Raw genomic sequence first — 5,878 nt, 5'->3', positions numbered from 1 at the left:
TACTTAAGATGTCCTTGAGAAACTTGTCATAACTGGGCGTTTGCTAAATTGCTTCAACAAGAGGTATGTTGATATGTAATGCTTTAAAAACATCCAAAAATTTCTTAAATTGCAGTTCTTCCCTTTGATTTCTTAACCTTTAGGGGAAAAGGCACATAAGGAGGAACTGGTTTTATGGCAGCTTATTTGACCGTGTTGAGCAAGATGGGTCCTGAATACCTTGAATCTTGGTCTTACTTTATTGAGGTTGGATAGGATTATGGATTTGGTCTTAGGATCTACTATAAGATCATTTTCTATTGACTTTTTTCTAGCAACCTCTTCTGGGAATAGTAGAGGATAGTCTGACTTAGGAGGAATAAACGTAGGGACCTCAGATGATTGGTGCTCTAATGGTTTTGGTGGATTTTTAATAACAAGGACCAATGGTGTAGTCTCAAGTTTAGACACACCCTGTTCACTTTCTTTTTGTATGGTCCCAGTTAATTCTTTCCCACTCCTACTGCTTTTACATGTTCCTTTTCTAAGGCTCTTGGAAATTCTGTGTTACTAAACAAAGTACCAATGGTCCTATTGTTCTGGTTAAGTGCAAGCTGATTGATTTTGGTTTCCAGATTCCTGATTGTGGCACCTTGTTGATTAAGTCGGTTGGTGAATAAAGATTGATTCTGAGAGTTTTGTTGGGTTATCAAAGTTTGATTTTGATCTTGAGCTTGCGCAAATAACCTTTTTATCATAGTCTCCAAAGAGGATGGTGAACCAACCTGTGAAAGTGGCTTGTTTTGAAAAGATGGTTGGCTAGTTTGAAAATTTTGGTTATGATTATGAGAATTAGAATTGCTCGCATGTTGTTGTGGTTGAAAATTTGAGGTTCCTTGTTGTTTTAGTACGGGTGGATTCAAACATGGATTGTTCCAGGGAAAAAATTGGATGTTGCTTCCAACTACCATTGTAGATGTTGGAATAGTGATTAGATCTATTATGAACACATTTTATATTTTATCATATGAGGACAATGTTCATAAGAGTGTTCCCCTTCACAACAAACACATTGCAACGAGAGGACTAATGGAATAGGTTTAATAGCAACTAGCAACACTACTTGGCCATAAATGAAGTTTTTAAGCATGATGGTAATGGAAGTGAGCTATGTTGTTAATGTAGTGTATACATCTATATCATGAATTCTAGTTGTCTTCATTTGTGGTTGAGCACGTGGATCATCCTAGTATCCATTGTTTGCTGAAATCTTTTCAAGAATTTCATACCCGTCATTATAGGTACTAGCTGTAAAGGCCTCACCTACAATCGTATCGAGCATCTGTTTAACCATGGGAGTTAACTCATTGTAGAATGTCTAGAGTTGAATACAGTAAGGAATGTTATCGTGAGGGCATTTTCTTAATAGCTCTTTGAACCTCTCCCATGCATCAGGAACAACTTCATCGTCCATTTGTTTAAAAAGACAAATTTCATTTATGGACTTTGCGTTCCTGGTGGGTGGAAAATATTTTCGCAAAAACTTTTCAGCCATATTACTCCATGACTTTGCCCCATCCCGTAAAGAAAATGAAAATAAAGTATGTCTTAGAGCGTCGTTAGGCAGTCCCGGGATCAAGAAAGCATCAGTGATATCTATGAAAGATTTTAAATATGAGTGGGGATCTTCCAATGGTAATCCATCAAATTGTCCATCTGTTTGCAACATATGGAACATGACCGATTTAAGCTCAAAATGGGGGGCTGTTATATGAGGCCTAAATATCCTTGAGATCAATTGCTCAAAATCAGGGATAACATAGTCCATGATTCTTAGATTTTTAGACTTTGCAAGATCAATTAGATTTGGAGCTTGAACCCTTGGTTGATCATTATTTTCAGATTTTGTGTCATCATTTATCTCATCTCGATTTGGTGTTCCTTGTGGAAAATCCTGAAATTGTGGTATAAAACCAGGTGGTCGATTTTCTAAACGTGGCAGTGGTTGAGGTGGCTGATCTGTAATAAGTGGGGGAGGTAACGCCATTTTAGAAGGGAGTAGAGTAAAAAAAATGCTCTTTCTACTATTATTCTTTGACAAAATGTTCTCTCCATATCTAGATCAAATTCGAGAAACTCCCTGCGGTGTATCCAAAACGGTGTTAGAAAAATCAAATCTTTAACGTTACTTTCAAAAAGAACTTTTAGCTTGATAATTCCTGGCAGCAGCACCAAAATCTTGACATGAGCTTTTTACACACCTACAGACATAGTAATCAGGACCAAAAGCAAGTATACAGTTAGTCCCAACATCGTCTTTTAAGTAAGAAAATGGTACAAGTACCGATTATCGTCCACAGGGTGAGATGTAAATACAATTTCCTATAGACCAATGCTATCAAAATGTCACAGTGTGAACTAAGCTGTCAAATTTCCACATCATGCAATTAGTAACAACTATTTGCACCATTTATTTTGAGGGTATTCCTCCCGTACTTGTCCATTACACTGATCTTATGTCTTTCAACCCTATCTCTATGTGGTGTCCGGACTAGTGAAAGTAACAAAAGATATATTGATAAACAATTCTCTTTGTTAAAAATCACTCTTTCGAGTGGATTCCCATATCATTCAAGTGGATGTGTTCCGAATGGCTCATCTCTGAGTCTACTCCACTTTAACACTTCAAAGTGATCATGTTGTCGAGAATTAACCAATTTAGAGAATACAGATAACAAATCTCTTTGTCAGTAACTCTCTCAAGTCCACTTCCCAAATCATCCAAATTGACGTGTAATCAATGGCTCAGCTAAGAGTCTATGACACTTTAACACTTTATATTGATCAACTCGTCAAGAAGTGTCATTGATTCTATAAAACTTGAAATGAAATAATGAAACATTGTTATTACATAAAAGGGTCTACATTCTTTTGATTTACAAACTCACCCTTTCCGTCTTATACAGGAGCCAAGAAATTTAGCTACTCATAATGAAAAGAAAATTGCAAGAAAATTGCAAGAAAATATAAATTGCGATAAATAAAGACATAAGATTAATGACGGAAATTAAATAACGGAAAGAAAATTGCAAAAAATATAAATTGCGGTAAATAAAGACATAAAAGTAAAAAAGAAAATTAAATAACGGAATGTAAAGACGAAAAGCGTAATAAATAAATAAAGGATAGGAAATTGCAAGAATTAAAAGACAATTGAAAGTAAACTTGAAAGAGAGAATTCAACTAAAAATTACTTAAATTTCTAGAGAGAGAAACTTGCATAGTAGAAAAGTTATATCTAAACACTAACCCAACCCCTCTATTTATACTACGATAGAGGGGGTAAAATGAAAATATTACAGTACTTAGTCACTAGGTTTAAAGTATACAAAACATCAACTAATGAGACAAAAAAACTAAAAGTAACTTTAAGACAACTATTTAGAGCTGTAAACCATGAAGGGAAAGTGTTCAGAAAGCTTCCAAAAATTGTCTTTTGGTAACTCCCATTAATCTTCAAGTTCCCAACCTCCATTTCCAGCTGTTGCCCTATGCTGCAATATTGCTTCATCATGAGTAATCTGTCAAAACAAGCAAGTTAACCATCTATTCATCCTAAAAATAGGTAAATCATAACATTTAGCTCCAAGAAACAATAAATGAAAAATCAGATGACACTAACCTACTCCCACCACGACTGCACTACTATTGTCACTATCATGCCCGACACTACACATCCCATCCTCAACCCCTATCACCCACCCCTACTCACCCCACTTTCACGCCTTATTGTCGCCGTCCACCTGCTACATACCTCACCCTACCCACCGGTAACACCACCATGCCACTACTGTCTTCGTCACAACCGCCACCCTCACCCACCCACCCACCCACCACTTACACCACCACGACACTACCGTCTTTGACACAATCACCATCCCCACAAATTAATATTATCATTATATTTTATGTATAATTTAAGCAAAAAAAAGTATCAAAATGTAATAAAAGGGTATTTTGGTCATTTATTGTTATTTCATTCCATTTCTAAAGTTACATTATACCAAACAAGCATGGACATTCCAATACTTTTTGAGAGATTCTATTCCATTTCCTACCAACCAAATGCATGGTCGAACTTTATTCCAATTTCTTTAAAGTCAAATTACTTTGATGGATTCCAATTCCATCTAATTCTATTTTGCGAGCCAAACGCTCCCTAAATAACTTAAGTTGGAATTTTGTTTTAAATCTTATTTAGAGCTTCCCTAGTTATGCTCTGCAAGACGATCGATTCTTTCCACTAACACACAAGAAACTCAACAATACAGATTGGTTGTAGTTAATAGGGGCGAGGCCTACTTAGAGCAATCAAATGTCTTTTCTAATAATTTAATTACAAATTATATAACTATAACAAAAAATAACCATTAATCAATCATAATTATCATTTAACTGCATTCAATTTAAAATATAAATTCAATAAAAACTTTAAGGTGCGTTTGATTTGATGAAATGTTTTTGAGGGATTTAGTTTCATGAATGGATTTGGAATTTGAGGCATTTGGATTTGGAAAAATTTAAAATCTTTGGTGTGTTTGTTTTGTAGGATTTGAAATGTAATTGAATTTATTCTTTATAAATAATTTATTAAAACAAATTATAAATAATTATAAAAATAATTAAATTAACTTTTTATTAATTGATTATTAGAAAACAATTGTTTTTAAATATTTTTAAACATTATTATATACAAATCCTATGAAAATTCGTGAAATCCCAACCATCCCCTTGAGATTTCAAAATCCTATGTTTGAGAGATTTCAATGAAATCATAGGATTTCAAATCCAGACAATCCTGCAAACCAAACACGGAATTCGAATGAATCTGAAATCCAAATTCCCTCAAATCCATTTCATTTCATTCCTGCAAACCAAATGACGTTAAGTATTTGAATGTTTTATACGTACAATAACTTTTTGTTATAACTAAAACATAAACTTTACAATACTTATAAAACGGTCGTATATTCATTCTAACACTAACATCATGCATCGGTAATTGAATCTTAAATTATGAAATTCAAACAAGGGAAGTCAACATTTGTCTCCGTCAACAACTATACATAAATAGTCTTAGCAATGAAAAATAACAATACAATCGACTTACGTTTAGTGAGTTCAAGGTTTCTAACATTCTCATTTGTAAACAATGAATCAAAAAGTTTCAAATTTTCAATAGTAAATTCCATATTTACAATCATATAATAAATATGTACGCATGAGTTGTTGGTTTTAGTGTCATTAAATATTTTGATGTAATGGTGATTCCAAAAAGATCGACTAAGTGACAATACAAACATACACATGAGCTTAGGGGGGCGGAGTGTACACTCACGAATGTTGTTTTATCACATTCGATCGCCATAAGGTAAAGACAGGACAGTGCCCTTAGAGATGGTCCCATTCACCGTTCAACGAGCAAGGCCGAGGACCACCCTCCTTGGGTTCGGGGCAACGTCTCGAAGCCTCTATGGATTTTATGAACAAGGGTGCTTAGAAAATTTAGTATAAACTAGAAGGCTAGAATCCTTCCAAACTTTTTGTTATTTTAGAGACCAAGGGGTCATTTACTAAACGGTTATCAGGTAAGCGCTTACCGCAAGAGTCACAACTCTCATTAACCTTAAGAGATAACATTTTTTGCCATCAAATTGGATTGATGGTAAGCGTTTATAACATGGTAACGTTTGTCGGCTAAGAGTCAGCACCCTCGCTTATCGAGTAAGATTCTCGATCGTTGTTATTTTCACCCTGTAAGGTAATTGAATTGGTAAACGCTTACCAAGGTAAGTGTTTAGTAAATGACCCATAAGTATGGAATCATAAGCTTCTAAGT

General features: G+C 34.6%; 1 non-coding gene across 1 annotated transcript; it reads left to right on the top strand.

Annotated features, from left to right (window-relative positions):
* The first annotated feature begins 1,379 nt into the window (after positions 1-1,379).
* LOC112503772 lies at positions 1,380-1,486 on the top strand. Its single transcript, XR_003068083.1, has one exon. It is a non-coding gene; the product is annotated as a small nucleolar RNA R71 (small nucleolar RNA).
* Positions 1,487-5,878: the final 4,392 nt, after the last annotated feature.

This window comes from Cynara cardunculus (genome assembly GCF_001531365.2).
Source record: "Cynara cardunculus var. scolymus isolate 2C chromosome LG 1, CcrdV1, whole genome shotgun sequence".
Classification (NCBI taxonomy): domain Eukaryota; kingdom Viridiplantae; phylum Streptophyta; class Magnoliopsida; order Asterales; family Asteraceae; genus Cynara; species Cynara cardunculus.
This window is presented reverse-complemented; position numbering and strand designations above follow the sequence as displayed.